Genomic DNA, 18,410 nt, shown 5'->3' with positions numbered 1-18,410 from the left:
TGAAGTATTAGATCAAATCAACCTACTGGACAAGTTTTGTAGAGGTTATTTCTTATTCCTTGAGTTTGCTGCTTCTGAAAATAGTTCAAGTCCTGTATCACACAAGGCAAGAGGCTGCTGTCATATTAAATAGCCCGAGGAAATGTGAGAATTACAAAAATAAAAATTAAATTAGAAAAAGAAAGACTAAAAAAGACAAGCTTGCATTCAGACTGGGAGTCTTTGCTTCCGTCTTGCTCTGACTGCAGAATAGCTTCAAGTGAAGTCAAGATGTTGATAAAGTTAAAGCAAGAAGGGGAGATGGAGTAATTTCATTTTCTAATTAAGTATGTCCTTCTTTGGAGGTAAAGTATGTTAAAGGAATAACAGGAAAACTAACCATGAGGTTACAGAAAAGTGTTGAAGACCACCTCATGATTCCAGCAAGCCTGGACAGTGGGTGACAAGGCCAGCAGTCTGTTGTAGGAGCTGGAACATGGGAGCACTCCTCCTGCTCTTCACTGCTCCCAAAGATGCAGTCAGAGCCAGATTCTGGCCTACCATTTGTCTACCACTGCTTCCTCCATCCACCAACCTTCATCTGGTGAAGTTTCCATGGTTTCTTTGTTGAAGACTGAAGGCTGCTCTGTGGCTGGAACAAGTAATAAGAAAATGTATTTACAGTCCTGCAGAAGTTTTAGTGGGCACTTTTGCAAACAGGACTCCAGAAACACAGGAAAAGAAAATTATCTAACACTTAAAAATGGTTTAAAAAGAATTTATAAGAAGACTTGTATGAAAAATTTTAAACAGCTGCTCCTTAAAAAGAAGATACTCTATAATCTGGTGGCATATGGTTTCCTATGTGCTCATACCTTTTGCTCTTCTAATCCTAATTTGTGTTCTCCCCTTGCTTTTTTAGCTAATGTCCCTATTGGCTACTGAGGGAATATTATGAGACTTCATGGCTCGTTCACAACTTCTACAGGATAAATCTACACTGAGTTGTAGCTGACTTTCCTCCAGAAAGTAAGTAATTTTCTTCTATTTCACACAGTTGCTAACTAATGTTTTTAGGGACTGGATATATTTGAAAGTTAACTCTGTCGAATTTGAATTTGAAATTGCCCAATTGCCAGAAATTGTTAGTGAGTGGACTGGAACAGACACATGTAGATCGACAGTGCAAGTCTTGGTTTAGCTGGAAACCAGAATACAAATGAAGTAAAAAAGATATCACTTCAAAGAAGGGTCATCTTGGGAACTGCTGACTGTCTTTCCCCAAGTGTTGCAAGTCAGGGCTTGCTCGTCCAAAAAAGAGAGGCAGGTTGTTAAGGAGTTTGCTTTATCTTGTTCATCACATATCTATTCTAGTTAGGGATTAAGATAAAATATTTAAGGTACCAGGAAAACAAGATGACTTGCAGTGGCTGTGCCCCAGCAGATTTCCCCAGCCTGCTCATGTATTTTGGTGAGACAAAGTGGAGCAGTTGCTGCAGCACAGAGACTCGGTGCCAGAGGGGCTGCAGGACATGCTGCTGCCTCCCTTAAGGCTGCAGATACCTGCTGCAAGATGTGCTCATCATTTTGCTATCCCTTTCCTTAAATAATAAATGTGATCACTGTTTTTTCCTGGCCTACGTGGCTAGGAGTGCTGGGCTTTCATGTGAGTTGGGGTTTTGAGCAGGCTGAGTTGGGTTCTGTTGCAGTGAGAGCTGTGTGATCACCTGCTGTGCTTATTCATGGGACCCGACATCATCCAAGACCTGGATTTTCAATAAAATCATGATACACGTTTTTTCTTCAATGAAAAAAATATATGCTTTCAGGAATAATTTTTAAAAATGCAATTTATAATTTATCTCCTTTTTGTTGCCAGTCATGTATAATTAGTTTGAAATTAATGTAACATAGTTAGTCTAACTATTGGTGAGTCACTTCCAAGAATAATTCTTGGCTTAGGGTTTGTTCCTTTTGTGAAATTCAAACAGACCAGGTAACTGTTCTCTGTCCAGCTAAACTCTTCAGAATGATCCTTCTGGTAAATCCAGGAAAATTGCTAATCACCACAGAAAATGGACTTTAAAATAGGCAGTTCTCTCTCTACAAAACTAGCATGTTTAGATATATTTGTGGTTCTTTGCTGTGGAGGTATACAAAACTTCAACTCAAATGACATGAGGCATCCAAGTAGCCAGCATTTAATCCAGCCAGGTGTGAGATGTGTAAGGCTCAGGCAGCTGCCTAGGATGGACTGTAGCTAGCTAATGGAGAGAGATGGGAATGGCCCAAGCATCCCCTGTTTCCCACAGGGGGAGATGGGCCCCTTCTGTGATACTTGTGTTCTTCACTGACTTGGAGGGAAGCCTAGAGAAACTCCCTCAGGCAGAAATCTGCCCTAGCGAGGGAAAAGGATAGTTCACATTAAGGCTTTTAACTTCTTTTCACCAGGGAAAAAAAGAAAACCCCAGGATTGTTTGTGAGTCCTGCATATGCATATTTGCAGAGAGGCACACGTGTGCCTCTGGTATGTTTGCCAGGCTCTGAACCACTTTACTATAATTGTACTTTACAGAGTGGAAGGGCTGGGCTGGTACTTGGGGTTATGGCACACTGGCACTTCTCCCAGCCTGTCGACACATACAATTGAACCTTATTTTTCATTCCTGCTCCTGCTATGAAAAATAAGCCTTAAAAACATTTATTGAAGTGCAGAGTGATGCAGCAGTGTCCACCCACATTTGCTGCCTGAGCCAGAGCCAGTGAGAGATGTGAGCTGGCCCTTCCATTTCTGTGCTTATCGTGGGGGTTATGTGATAGTGCAGGAGTCAATATTAAGTGCTGCTTTGCAAAAGAGTGGGGAGGAATCTCATCAGGAAGATTTACACACCTATCTCTGAGTGGTCCTTCATTGCCATGCAGATGGAGCTGGGTAACAGCACCTCTCCCTCTTATGAAGTCGTAAATAGCATCCCTGCATATCCCACTCATCTCACACGTAATTTTTAGGCTACAAATAGATGTAAACTCCAGATTTCTGTTTTGTTACTCTGTTAATATTATTTCTTCATCTGCTTGATATGATCAACATTTTTACTACCTTTGGTGTTAGATTTTCTTGTAGCAAAAACTTATCTTAACTGTGTTCCAAATTAAACTTTCATGCCTTTTCAGCCTGCATACATTTTTTTAGTCAAGGATGATACTGGAAATATTAAGGAGTTATTAAAAATTATGATTAATCAATTTTATTACAATAGCACTTAGAAGTCCCTGCTGAGACAGGAGACCTATTGCACTGGGCACTGTAGGGAGACATAAAAGACTGAGTTTCTGCTTCAAAGAGCTGAAAATTGAAGCAGAAAAGACATGTTTCTCTTGGCGTCAAGGGAAACAGAATAAGGGCTTTTGTGATATTCTTGAGCAAGCTGGAAGCCCCATGTTTCATTGAAGCCTTTTCTTTTTCATTCCACTGTTTCATAAAAAATATATAATGAATGAAGCTGTATTGAATTTTCAATTAAAAGGATCTCAGTCTATCTCTGCTCTATCTCCCCACAGCCTGCTCCTTTTGCTCTCTTCATTCTTCCTGTGCAGGAGCTGTTCAACAGCCCTATGTTCTCTGTTCAGCAAACCTTTTCAAACAGCTACATTTGTGTCTTCTCATCACATTTCTAATATTGAATTTTCACGTTTCAAAAGCCATTTTACTTCTCATTTTTGTTAGCTCTGTAGTTATGTGAAAATAGTCAAAACTTTCAAAGTAGTGAAGAAAAGGAGCAAGAAGGGAATGTCCTCCCCTCTGTCATTCTCCTCTCTATCAGCTCTGCTAGCAGAGGGGTTACCAAAATGCTGCATGAGAACTGCAATGGTTAAAGACTATGCTCTCTCTTACCACTAACCTTGAGTCAGTTTTTCTTCATTGTACAACAAGAGGAGAAAAAAGGAAGGGAGCAGAGCTGAAGGTTATTGCCTCTGTTGATGCAAAAGCAGAGAGAAATCTACCTTGGGAAACGAAGTAGAGATGGCAAGCTACCAAGTTCACAAAGTAAATGTTCCTTCGTGCTTGGGTTTAGCCTTATGCTTCTGAGGCTCCTGCTCTGCATCTGGTGACTTGTCCCTCTGAGTTCTCTCCCACCAGTCTCAGAAGTTGGGAAGAAGTTGAAATGAGAGGGTAAGGAGAGGCTGGGGGGGGGGGGGGGGGCAGCCCCAGAGGGTGCCAGGCAAACTTTGAAGTGACTGATTAGTGCAGACAGTGACAGAACAAGTTCCAGCCAAGCGTGATGGCTGCTAAGAAGAAACGGCCTTGTTTTAACTTGACTATTGTTCCCTGATAATCTGTGAAACGAGTGGAATTCAAAGCAGCATTGGTCTGAGTGTTAATCTAATGCACAGTGGTTCCTTGCAACTTGCTCTGATCTCCAGTGCCTTTAATCTGGCAGTAAATTTTGATTTGGTTTCTTGTGATGATATACCTCCTCGTGGAGATGGACAAAGGAGAGCTGAGGGAAACTGCCCAGGCCAGTTAAGTATTGGAGGACCTGCTTGCAGCCATTGTGAAGAAAAAAAGACAGCTTCTCAGGCTTTGTAATCTATTTTCTCTTATGACTAACAGGCTGACTGTTTTAAATAGAGTAAAACAAGTGGCTAAATCACTTTCTGAACATGAACTACTGAACAGGAACGCAGAATCTCCCATGAATTTCTGTAGACAACAACCAAGCTCCCTGCAGTCTCTCTCTGACACCAAATGCTGTTATTTAGTCTTCTGTGGAATCTGCTGAATTATATTAGCTGACTCAGAAACTCCATCAGGACTCCTGTCTGCTTCGAGGCATCTGGCTTTCTGGTGTGACCACCATCTCCCCCTCTAAGTGTGAGGTGTCGCCGTCCCAAACCAGTTGCAAGGCTCGTGATGCCCTCTCAGGTAGACTGGGTGGTCCAAACCCAGGCAGCAGAACTGGGAGCCAGCTCCTTCCCCACATTTCTTGCTGTCAACACTTTCTTGCTTCTCCTGGGGGAGGAAAGCTGCAGCCTTCCATGTGCAACTGTGCCAGGCTCTGGCAGAACTTTGTTCTAGGAGGGGCAGCCCCAGCTTGCCCTCAGCTGGGTAGTGCTGCCCAGTGGCAGGAATGTGGCTGTGTCTCTCTTCCCTTCGATTCAGCGTGTGCTGTTAACAGCCTTGTCTTGTACTCAGCCTAGTGAAAACTTGGGATCCGTCGGGCTCGGCCACTTCAGTGCTTCCTTGGGAAATACAACCAGGCAGCCTCTTGCCAACGGCTCAACTATGGAGCCAAGTGGAGTCTCTGAAAATATCTTAGACTGTGTACATTTCTTCCCCATCCATAAATGCTAGGAAGGTAAAAAAAAATTTTAAAAATTCTTTGTAAATTGAATTATGCTGCTGTGATAATTTTGTAACCTTCTATTCTCATTCTGTACGATTTCAAAACAATGAGCAATTCTTTAATGGAAAATTAATTGGAATCTTTCAACACTTTTTAAATGCTTTCACTGTTTTTCTCTCTCCTGTATCAGGAATTTTATTTTAATTGATATTTCCCATTTCTGTTGGGTGAATTCACATCTCTTTTTCAAAAAAAAATAGAAAGGGAGTGGGAATATTACTTCCTGATAATCACACCTGGGGTGAACCTGTTACTGTTATGCTTGTGGATTATTTAGGAAATAGCACAACAGCAAGGTGGACTGCTCTTAGCTACTTACTCAAATTGGCAGCAGCTGAAACTCGCAGAGGAGTCCTTGATGCCACACGCCTGGGCAGGGGCTAGGGAGCCATTCCTGTGCCCTGAACACCTGCTGCAGCTCTGCTCTTCTGTCCTGGGGCCACATCAAGGCCTTCCAGTTAGCTGAACTGTCAGTAATGGTGTATTGAACAGCAAGTTTCAATAAACAGGGTGGTTCAACAGATGTCTGGATTAAACCTGAAGCAAAGGTGAAAGCAGGAGGTGTCTTTCAGGAAGAAAGGACAATGAGCATAATAGGAGGAGTGGATTATTTTGTTCATTCATTTGATGCCTTAGAGTGTCTGTGTTCTGCTGTTTCCAGGTTCTTGGTGCATGCCTCCAGTTAAATTTTCATGGTACTTCTCTCCCCACTTAGCCCTGCTATGTTGCCCTGCCCTGTAGCACCAGGCATCAAAACTTAATAACAGAACAAACACAACAATCACTTTAAACTAACGCTGCCCCTCTTTGTGAGTCACATCCTGGGCTGCTGACAAAGATGATATTGGAAGTAAATTTAAATGCATATTTACTTAAAATGTCTATGTGTGTATCTAAGTAAGTAATTTCAATGCTCTTTTTCTGTGCACTCAGTTCTCCTCTTAGGAGAAAAAACTCCTCGTTCAGTGAGGACATGAATAAAAGGAAGAGGGAAGAGGCACAAACATGAATTCTTGAAGAAGAGCTTTATGCACATAAAATACATCTTTAAGCTCAGCTTCCTGCATTTTCGGAAGGTTTGCATCAGCCTCATGTTTAACATTGCCTTAATTTACAGCTGCAATTTGTAATATTATCCTACTTCAAAAGCCAAGTGCCTTGCAGATGAGTTAAATCAAGATTGTGCTATTATTGTTTGGTGAAATATTTATAATTAGTTGGTGTTGTGACTTAAGAAAATAGCAAGACAATGCTAGTGGTTTTTTTCTCTCTTCACACAAATGCTGGGAGAATGAGTGTGAATGGCAGAATTGGCAAAATATTGAGCTTGTAAATGAACACAGTAATGAAATTAACAGGCAAGTTGATCACAGTATGAAGTCATACTGATCATTCACTTGGCATGTGTGGATTTAGTACTAATTATTTATGATACTTTATACTGTGGTAATGAATGTTCTTTGGTATGCTTTGGAAAGCTAATGAAGTTCTACTGCCAGATTCTGACACCTTTATTTTTAATTATCTATCAGTTGTCATGTGCACGGCCTCCATGATTTAAGAAGGAGTACCATGTCTCTCAACATGGAAAAGAGGAACAGCTTTGGCTGTTCAAAAAATTGGACAAATATGTGACATAGGACAGTCTGGTTCAAAAAAAGGGTTTGCACTGATGTTCTATGAAAGTAAGAAATAAATCTATTTTGATTCAGAAGTCTTGCTGGAAGAGTTAATCAAAAAGAGCTCCAGCAGAGGACACAGAAGCATTTAGAAGAGGCACAATGAATTTTGACTGCCTTTGAATCTATTTATCAAAGCCATAGCTGTTCCCATTTCAACGGAGGTGGAACAATAATAAATATCGAACAAAGCAACTCAATCTGTATTCAGAGCATTTCAATACATGGAAAGTTAACTGTAAAAAGAAAGCAGGCTTGCAGAGTCAGACCTATTGACTCCTGCTACTTCTATTCCTCATTGAAAATGAGTGGTGAATGGCGCACAGAGATCTGCAAGATATTTACATTATTGCCATTAACATATAACAAGAAACTCATTCAGTAATGTGACTTTATTATTTAACAGAATCAATAATCTTTTACATCATAGGAACCTACTTCAGCTGTAAACCTTGTCACTTTCTTTCATTTTAAGTGACTAACTTTACATGCCAAATTTCAGGCTCAGTAGGGCCGTGTTATTTGCCTACCTGCCACTTATCCCTCTAGGATGGACTTTTTGCCTTGAACACTGTACGACTAAGAACTGCTTCTTCTGTGGAGGATGGGCAGCAGGAAGACTCCAGTTTCAAGTGGTGAGTTCTGGCTGCCACAGCTGCCATCCCCTACGAGCAGGCAAGTGTGGCACCAGTGACTCTGCAGTCCTCATTCACAATCTTTTTAAGACCATAGTGTCTGCACACCCCCCCTCCCTTGGATTTTTCTCCCACTGTCACTATAGTAGATATTTAAAGAAAATCACTGGAGAGAGTTCCACCTGGCTCAGGCCAGGCACGGCTGAGGCTGATGCCTGCCAGGCACTCAGCAGAGGTTATCCTAAAGAACGCTCCTTCAGAGGCAGCCTGGGGCCTGCATAATTCCTATTTCAACCACAGATCTAAAGCAGGTCCTTGATGACACAAGGGGAAAACAAATGAACAAAACCTGGGTATTGGGTCATTATAAAATGCAGTTGAACACTTAAAGGACATCATCAGATCGCTGACAAAAATAACTAATGTTCAGTTCATTGCTGCTGCTGTCTGGGCAAAAAAACCAAACCACGACAGCTCTCGCCCCACCTCTCCGAAAAAAGCCCAAACCAAAAATTCACTGCCCCTCTCAAGACAACTTAATCCAAAATTGTAGTGTATATGTCTTCTGGCCAGATCTAAAGTGCTCTGAGACCAGTGGCAGAAACCTCATTGCCTTCAATGCTTCCTCTGGCTTTTGGGTCAAGTCAGCCAGTCTAAATGAGTCTTTTATCTCCATGATTAGTGACTTTCAGCAGATGATAAAAATTCAGTCTCTCTCTTTTGTCTTGAAATTTCCAAGGCTTATGGGTTTTGTCTGATTTCACCTGAGTATTCAGCAAACAGCCTGGCACATCACTGTTTGCTTTTGGTGATTTGATCTGTCCTTTGGGCAGCCATTCAGGCGTTTTTCATTTCAGATGTCCTCATTCACAGTGCGCTGCAACACTTCCTCAAAGCTGGTTCAGACCCTGGGAGCAAAACAAAGCAGTGGATTTTAATTTTGAGTTGCAGCTGCTGTTGTCAAAGTTCAGTGCATTAAGCATGGATTTCATTTTCATTGCTCTCTCACAACACCAGGAACTACATTAACTACAAAACACATGTGCTTAAAGTAAGTAAAGTAATGGGGAAATATATTGTTCTCGTTATTTGAAACGTCGCACAAGATCTTGGGTTTATTTCAGCAGCACAATGAAACCAAGCTGCAGTTTCCACAGAGGCATAGTTAGGGATGCTTAAAGTGAATAGATGAAATGTTCTTTTGTTTTCTTTTGCTGTTGCTTCACAGCAACACAGCAACCAACTGCCTCCATGCTGTAGTTATGAAGTTATGGAGCCTTTTTCTAGCTGCCTTGAGTTTTGTGGGAGTTCAAGGGAGAGGATTGGATGATCCCCATGCCTTGTTTGCAGCAATATCCCCTCTATTCAAATTGACCAGCTTTGTAGCATCTTTGACCCATGTATTTTCTCAGCTCAAAATCCATTACACAGCAACTAATTACCATGTTAAACTGTAACTTGAATAAAATGGAAATGGGAAATGGAATGGGTTGGAGAAGAGCCCACAGTCTTGGCAAAGGATGGCCTGGACATCAAATGTACAAATGTTAAGGTGTAAGTTCCCCAGCTGGCTTAGCCAGAAAGAAAAGGTGGTGCTGCACACCCCTGTGAAGCTGTCATGAGTAAAGGTGTCCGGGCTGTAATCTCAGTCTCTGCTCACTTCCCCAAATGCTTCTGTTCCCCCTGGTAACATTTTTCATCTTTCCTACTCTACTTTTGGAGGGTTTTTCTCACCCTTTTCATTCCCTAGCTGTGTCACTGAATAGGTGAGACAATGCCTGAGACAGCCTCAGTGCCTGGCTGGCAGAAAGGAGGAGGGAAGATTGGTGTTGCTATGGAGCAATGCAAAGGTTACTTCAATCCCTTTAGTATCATTTTGGCTGCAAAAGTGTTGCAGGGGAAAGCTGCAATAATCCTATTATTTCTTCTATTTTTTTTCAACCCTTGACTTTAAAAAATAAGTTCTCTAGAAAGAAAAACAGAACACATTACAGAACAATAACGTAAAGTGTTGTAAAGCTCATCCTGTGTGTCTGATTGCTCTATTCCACATTCTCAGTTAATCTCTTTCTGTGGCCATCTCTGCCACTAAGGTTGTAATACAAACCAAGAGTTGTTCACCTCCACCCATCTCCAGGCACCATATTTAAGAGATTAACATTATGGAAACCAGTTTCAAGTTTAAAGTGTCATCCTGAGCATTTCAGCCCTGGAATCTCATGCAATTACTTATCTAAATCTTGTTAGTGGTGGATTCCTTTGTTGCCAAAAAAAAACCCAAAACCAAACACTATTTGAACTGATGACTACAAATGATGAAATTGATATTATCATATTACCAAGCACAGATATGTAATAAAATGATAGTTCTTTTTGTGTCTTGTTAAAGAGGATTTTAAGGCACCAAAACAGTTCCCAACATGCAGATGTTCATGATAAAAAGAGAAAACATTTTAGTTCTTGTCACCCTTATAGGAAGTCTCAGTCCAAAAGACAAGGAATGAATACAGAGGGCAGAACCACGCAGGTGGAACTGTGGCACTCACTAGTTCTTCCACCATTTCTGAACTAAATTTTCAACCTAGGCTGCCTCTGCAAGAAGTTTCCTTGGTTGTGGTAGAGCCTTCACCACCATGCCCTGTGCAGCTCATGCTTAGGACTTAGGTACAGAATGCTGTCAATCAGGCAATGTAAACCGGCTTGAAGGATCACTCACAAATCAATTAACTCAATGATAAGTTAAATAAGAAATAAAGGTTGGCCAAATATTAAACAGCCCTGTGTTCCCTCTCACTGACTTCTTATCTCCACTTGTCGACCTGGTTGCATGAAGTACAAAAACCATCCTTCAGGTTTCAGGGAACCAAAGAGTTTCTTCCTTGTAGAAGGTTTTGAAGACCCTTGCCCATGGGGCTGGGTTCTTGACATTTCCATGGACATCTCTTCCAAATATGAGGGTTTGTTCTCTCTGTAACAGTTTGAAAACTTTGTTTTGTTTTGTTTTGTTTTGTTTTGTTTTGTTTTGTTTTGTAAGCCTCCATTTTCGTATCTTTGTTGAGCTTTTTTTTTTTTTCTGAAACACTTCAGAAGCACCATAAACCAAAAAGCACTTTAAGGCCATAACTGACTATGAACTAAAACCTCCCTTCTGCAGTGTATGGATGTCCCATGAGCTGACTGCAAGACAGCTTTCAATGAATAATCTCATCATCCTTCACTAGCTTTTACATCCTTTTCCAGAGATGGAATTCTGAATGCTATTAGTCTGTTCCTGGGATTTCCTTTAATTCTGTCTATGTGCATCCGGTGGGAGTCTGTCAGTGTGCAGAAGTTTCTCATTCTCCTGCCACCTATTACAGACAATCCCAACTGGAAACTCATTTGGGTGACTTGAAACTGCAGAGATGTGAGGAGAAACTGAGGCATGTCCCATATTTGCTGTGAACTGGTCTGCCTGAAGTGCAGATGCACAATTAGAAAAAGATATACAGGCTTAACATCCTGCTTTGCTGAGTTACAGAGCACAGACAGACACATATGAAATATGAAGGATGTCTCTTTGCCAGCTTCTGAATAAACTATTAGTTACTCATCTGAATGATTGGTTTGATGCAGTTTTGGATTAGTGTCTCATGACATGTTAGGTCAAAACTGAAAGTCTGATGCCCCAAAGTACTCATGTTTTCAATGTAGCCCAAGGCAGAAGTTTATAGACTTTTCAAACCTGAAATTTGGTGCCTTGGGAGGTTTGTTTTATACAGACAGGCTTTGGAAGCCCGAATTCACAAATAATGAGATACCCAGGAAGTGCCAGGGAATTAAACTATTCCAGAGGAGGTTTTCCATAGAATTAATAGCAGAAAATCACATTTGTGGTATGATGCCATTGTCTCAACTAGAATCCCTCAGTGTGAGACAGATGATGCATGGAGAGAGTTGGGAACTGCATAATGCATGAGTTGAGAAAGAATAGTTTTTACTTAAATGTAAGGTTGAGAAAAACTGCACGAAATTTAAGAAAGAATGAAACAAGCCAAAGCTGTTTTTTAAGGCTTTACTTTTTTAGATATTTCCTAACCAAATTAATACACGAGCACAAGTAAACACAGTGTAACATGAAGCCAGTGTGCATTATGAAGCCTGGCAAAAACGATGGCAATTCATCACTTCATGCTTCATGGCATTTCCCAGCTCACTGCTGTAGAGGGATTCCTTGTGGAGCAGGGGCATATGATACCCCTGGAAAGATTGGACAACCCAGGGTTGCTGAGGAAAAAGCCCGGAACTGGCCCCTGGCTGCAGGCAAGCCTGGAAAGCACCTGGCTGCAGGCAGCCCTGAAAGTCCTTGGCAAAGCAATACACTGGTCGGCTCCCCTGCGGATTAGGGGCCATCTAGAGGGACTAGGGTGTGAATCTTTGCAAAAGTAGATATGAGCTTGTGTAGGTAAACAATAAAGGGAGAATGATGCTCAAATCATATGGGTCGTTACTCTGGCCAGCTCTCCAGCACTCAGGCCCCCCTCAAAACACTGACATTTCACATCACTGATAGAAACTGCTGTGCTCTCTGCCTGGAATATCTAGAACACTGTCCTCCTAGATGAGAGAGGACTTTTGATTCAGCTGCACATGTAACACGAGCATGCAGAGTCAACTTGTGCCTACCAAGTAGCATTTATATGTCATGGAAAGATAATCCAGGCCATACAATGAAGTATAAGCATTGCTTTTGTTTGGTTAGGTTTTTTTCCCTTTTTTCCCCTTGGTTTTTTTTATTTAGAGTCATCATTGTATTCTTGAATCTTTCCTTTTCACTGTGGTAAATAACATCACCAGTAACAAGTTGAATGTGCAGCTGTTGCCATAAATGGGTCACTATATTGCTACTAGGAAAATATGACAGACTTAAAAGCTGAGGGTGGAGAAACACAAAATAAAACATCAGATGATTCCAAAGGCTTTTACAATGTTGGCCACTCTTTCAAACACCATATGTTCAATATCATCTGTACCCACAAAAAATTCTGGTATTTCAAAAGCTGTCTGCAAGCTTTGCAGCACAGATGCTGTACTTTCCCTTGGTATTGCCATGGAAATGGATAAGTTCGAAGGCAGAGTAGCAGCTCAAAATCTCAGCAAACTTGGATAGTCTTTTCTCTTTCCCAGTCAAGACTGGGATTAGTTATCCTACTGCTGCACCTGTAGCAAAGGAAACCTTAGATGGAGACCAAAAGGATGTATCTCCTTGACAAGGACAAAGATAGACCTGATCATATTGGCCATAAAATCTCAAAAACCTCATGAGTTAATCATATAACTATCATGAAATATTTAACTTGCAGTCCACTGAGCTTATTCATGATCCCAGAAATAGTCAGACAAAGAGGTTACTATTCATGTGTTTGAATTTTGGGACAGTCCTGTGCTGTTATAATTTATTTTCACCTGATAAGTCAGAGCTGCACAATGATGACAAGTAGATAGTAGCAACCTTGGTAACACGATTTGTAAAAGCACATCTTCCCATAATAATGGTGTGCATGCATGTGTGAAGAAAGAAACTTTGGGGTTAAGAGAAGATGTCAGGGAGTTAATGAACACTTTTCCAACTCACGTAAAAGGACAGTAACTCTAGACATGGATGATAAAGAGGTTTCCACAGCAATAAGTAAAGTTATCCCCCTCTTACACTTCCATCACCTGAACTCTGCAAAACTGCAAGTGGCACAGGAGGTTTATATGGTAATATATGTGAGAAAAACCCTGACTGAGCAGTCTGCCCTGAGTGGAGCCATAAATGCTCTGTTGCTGTGTAGTCTGCCATAATAATTCAACATTTTTTTCTTTACAGTTATGACTGTTCCTTTAGCAATGCAATAATTTTTTATTCCATCATAAATGCAGTTTTGATAAGGCAGAATACTGAAAGTGTATTCATATTTACTCTATATCTTACAAGCTTTATTGGAATTATTTTGGTTTTAGATTTGTCTCTTGCTCATGTATCCCAGAGCTTTCTTTATAGCACCAAACTTAGAATTGAATTTTTACTTGGGTTTCTTCCTGTTTTATGCCACTCACCATAATCATCAAAACTGAGCCTGAATGCCTATGGATTCCCCCACCCCATCCCATATGGCTCAAAATGCCTTAAAAATGAGTAGAATCTTTATGAGTCCTTAACAACTGGGAAGACAGAAAACAAAGAGGAAATATTTAGCCTGTGGTCACAGAATGAATGACAGAGTTTGGAATAAAACTCTAATTTTTCAAACCAGTGAGAAGACTTAATGAGTTCAGGGCTGTGTTGTGCAGACACAACCATCGTGCTGGAGCTGGCATGGGCACTTCTGGTTGGATCACAAACACTGTAACTCATCTCCCATGCCTTGCCCACTTGTAGGAGTTTTACAGAAATTGCTTATACTGGGATTAATATTTACAGAGCTGGTTACAGAATAGGCAAGCATTAAAATATGCCAGGTAAAATAGAGGGATAAATATGGAGGTGAAAAGGAAAGAAAATTAAATGATTAGGAGAAGGTTATTTTTTGGAAAGAAATTCAGATGTTTTATTTACATTTTTTATTGTTAGACTGTTAGTTATTGTGTCACAGTGAGTCTTGGCCAGCATAGGTGTCTATACATACTTCATGCCTAGAACTCAGAGCACCAGTGCCCCTCTCTGTGCAGGATAACGACTTAAGATCTGCCAATGTTTGGCTTCATGCATTAATTTTCTTACCAAAAATGGGCTGTCTGGAAGAGGATGTTCAATCTCACTTGAGATATTACCTTTGGGAAAGCAGAAAAGAAAAAGGGTGGCCCAGCTGAGTCAGATCTGATAGGGACATGGAAGAAAATAATGGAGGGTGTCTTTATTCAGGGCTTCCTCACAAAGGCATCTATTAAAAACTAAAAGTAATAATACCGAAAAAAGAGAGGGAGACTGGCCCAGAACAAGAGAGAGCAATGGAAGAGGAAATAGTCCAGTGCTTTGCACTTGAATCCTGCTGTGGTCTGGACTCATAAGAAGTATATCCTTGGTCATTAACTTTTATGAAGTGCTGATTTCCCTTTTGGCTCCCACCCATCCATCAGCCCTGCAGCAAGGGCTGCCTTTCTCTCTCAGCTGAGCCAAGCAATTGCTCAGTGTGATCCTCCAGTACAACATTTTCTCGCTACCAACCTCTCCCCACCACCTAATAGCCCTGAGACAGCCGTGCTCTGTCTGACTGAACGGCTGCTAATGGCCCAACTGTTCTTAGGAAGACATTGAGGGTTTTTGTGCCAAGAGTTTAAATGTTGCTGTTATGTTTAGTACTCACCGGGTACTTGGTGCAGTGGAAAGCCAGCACAACCAGCCGGGTGCTCTCAAAGACATCTTTCTTTCCCTTCCTTGTGTATGTAGCTTCTCTACTCGCTATGAATCACCTGAGGCTTGTGTCTACAGCACTCTGAAACGTGCAAGTCTGGGCTGGTGGAGCTCTCCAGGGCCATTTAGTGTTGGTTTTCAGAAAAAAAACCAGTTCTGAGATGAGAAAACTTTGACCATCCCATGTAAGTTGTTTTCTGCTTTTTACAGAAGAGCACAGGTGGGTCTGAAGCCTGAGTTGCAGTAGTATAAACCACAATTTCCTTCATAACCTCACCATTATTCCACACCTCACACCATTTAAAGTATCAGACTGAAAAAGGTTCATGCTGTGTGCTTTGTAAATATTCAGGGAAAGAAAAGGATATACCTGTAAACAGTATTCTATATAGAAGGGGTTCTGACACTCCTCCTAAATGCCTAAGGAATGGGGAAACAAAATTACCTGTTGATAGTAGTCAAGGGATTCTCTTAAAAAAAAATCAACCCAACCCAAAAAACCCCAAAAAAACCCAAAAAAAACAAACTAAAACTAAAATCTCCAGAAAATGTCAGTCATCTGATGACTGGAGGAAATGTGGATCCATGCCTGGGACCTTGTTATCACAAACTGGCCATGCAAGGGAGTATCCAAGGAAGGCAGAAATTCCTAGAAGGGAAGTCTGGGGTGGTTCAAAGTACCTGTATATCCTTAAATGACTCTTTAAAAGTCACCAGATCTTTTATTGTCTTTGTTTTTGTCACACCAGGAGTTTTAAAATCACACTTGTGTGGCAACCAGAATGATAATGGGCAGAAGCATAATGGGAGTTGAAAATAAGGCAGCCATTCTTAATGGCCAGAGTGCACAGAAGTGCTGCTAATATTCAGCAACTAAAAAGGGAACTTTGAACAATTTTCTCTCAGGAAAACAGTCAGTGGTTTTTCATCAAACGTTGTAAAGAAACATGGATTAAAAAATAGGTTAAGAAAATAGAGAGATAGCTTTATAAAAAGGCATTTTTATTTAAGTGTCTGCTCTAGAACAAACTGTGAGAAACAAGAGAAGGATATGTTTTTATACTATGGAAATCAAATGAAACCCATGGAAGAGATTAGGTTTTTAAAGATCTAAATACATGTCATCTCCCATACATTTTTCTCTCAAAACCCAAAGAAAACACTTTAATTAGGTATTCTTTTTCAGATTCTCTTTCTTAAATAAGAAAGTCTCCCATTTTAGACAGAACTAGTTTTTGCATCTTAGTGATAAATTGGCTTCTGTAGCCTGAATTCTAAATCCCTTCACTGAAAATCCAGACTTGTTTTGGGGTTTATGGATTCAAGAAATAAGTAAAGAAAAAAAGTAGTGCATTAAGACTTCAATAAACTAAATACTTTTTCCAGCAATACCTTTTGCAATACTTAAGACATAAGATGAGACAATTCATACTCATTGTGCACCATTTGAGTGTGTCATTTCTGGGTCACTTCACTGCTAGATGTCACTGGACGTGACCATCACATCACCCTCACTTTTCCACTTTAACAGTGCCATGGCTCTGCCTCTGTGTTTGTACACAGTAGCACAGTGTCTGAAATGCAGCAGTAAACATGCCTTTCTTTCTGAGCAGGTATTTCTCCAGGCTGTACCAGACTGATTCTTAGAGAGGAAATAATTAATCTCATGTTTCCACTGAAGACCTCAGTGGCCCCATGTGTAAAGGGGGGTTCTTCTCTCACCCACTTGGTCAAGAAACTCAGCACCTCTTTTTTTCCCTCTTGGCAGCACTGTTCTCACAAAAAGGATAAACTTCCCAGACACTCGCTGTCAGGGAGCACCAACCATACAAGTCCTTCTCTGAGAAACCTGGCAATAGATTGCTGGAACAGAGAAGGAAGTCAGTGATGCTAATAATCCTCCTGCAGCAGGGAGAAGCTGATATTTTAATAAGCATTGCCTTTTAATATGAACTTTTCCTCGCTCATGTTAGGAGGATTGTTTATATATAACAAGGGAAAAAATCCAATTCCCATGTCTCAAAAAAAAAAAAAAAATTCCTCCTGTGGGTCATCGGAGCTGAAAATAAACCAAGCTGGCTGCCTCTGGGGATTTGTTGAACTTCAAGTGCCCATGACTCATTCCATGATTACAAAAAGCAGAGTAACTTTCAAATTTGCTACATGAGAGACTGAAACAAGGTCTTCCATGCAGTTGCATGCTGGAGAGAGGAAAAATGGAGAGACCATATCAACTCTAGTATAAAATGTGGCTCTGTTTTACTTCCCTAGCAGGCGGTGCCCACTGGAGCCAGTGGAAAAAGGTTTTTTAAAAAATCCTATCTGATTTAAAGAGGGGAAATCTAAAAGTAGCTGTGCATGCACTTTACAAGGCTCACCATCAGAAAGCAAGTGAACTCTTTGTGCATTGAGTGTAGCAGATGTGGAAACAAAGATGCTGTTAAGAAGAGCTTTTCTGAATCCATAAGGAAAGAGCAAAATGTATGGCAAGACTCTTTCATCCTCATCCTGTTGAGGGTGGAAAAGAAAGATCATTTGCTGCAAGGAGAGTGCAGATTGAATAATACTCTGGGAGCATTTCCAAATGTAATGGTAAAAAGTTCTCAGAAACAAGGAGTGCTCTAAACATCACACCTTTCCTGAGTCAGTCACTGAAGAGTTAATGCTGCTTCTCTCCTCCCAAGGTGTGTAATTAGAATAAAAGGTTGCAGCTGTACCCTGGATAAGCCCTTTTTAGCTACCTCCAGTCCTATATGAAATGTAAATTGTGTCTTTCTGGGTTGGAGCTGTGCTTGGTTAGTGCTTGTCACAGCGCTTCTTCCTTAGGGGTTACACAAATATCTTTCTGATTTGTTACAGTCAGTGAAACCTGGATCTCTGCTCCTGACTGAAGACTTGTTGGGATGATGGTCTTCAGCTGCTTGGAAGCTGCAGGTGAACTCTGTAAGTACCTCCCAACTATTCATAACTCTGCAAGTTGTAGGTGGGACACTGCAACATTTCATTTACACTCCAGATACTGGAAATGTGGACCACATCTACAAGAGAGTGAGAGAGGTGAGAGAGTGTTGCAGCTTGAAAAGAGGATAAATCAGGGAATAAGATTAATGTGTTTGTCTGTAGGGCAGCCTGTATTCTTCAACAGGTGGAGGTGTCTGATAACCAAGGCCTTCAGCTCCTTTTGTGAGTATATCTGTAGTTGCTTACACATGAGGTGGTCCCTGTACAAACTTCTAAGTCTCAAAATCAATGCCCTGGTAAAAAGGATAATGTAGATTAAGGCTGCTTACTTCCAGTCCTTGTTCCACCAGTCTTCTTTCATTGCAGCAGGAGG

The 18,410-nt window shown here is 40.9% G+C and overlaps 1 long non-coding RNA gene across 1 annotated transcript in view; it reads left to right on the top strand.

Annotated features, from left to right (window-relative positions):
* LOC121667252 overlaps positions 1–18,020 on the top strand; it is a 228,203-nt gene extending 210,183 nt beyond the window's left edge. Inside the window, exons 2-3 of the long non-coding RNA XR_006016986.1 lie at positions 902–1,008; positions 17,936–18,020. This is a non-coding gene — a long non-coding RNA (uncharacterized LOC121667252). The remainder of the gene's footprint in view (positions 1–901; positions 1,009–17,935) is intronic.
* Positions 18,021–18,410: the final 390 nt, after the last annotated feature.

The sequence above is a fragment of the Corvus kubaryi genome, unplaced genomic scaffold (genome assembly GCF_017639235.1).
Source record: "Corvus kubaryi isolate FWS band 111438036 unplaced genomic scaffold, C.kubaryi_AGA036_p1.0 37357, whole genome shotgun sequence".
Classification (NCBI taxonomy): Eukaryota; Metazoa; Chordata; class Aves; order Passeriformes; family Corvidae; genus Corvus; species Corvus kubaryi.
The sequence above is the reverse complement of the archived record's forward strand: the minus strand, read 5'-3'. Positions and strand labels throughout refer to the sequence as shown.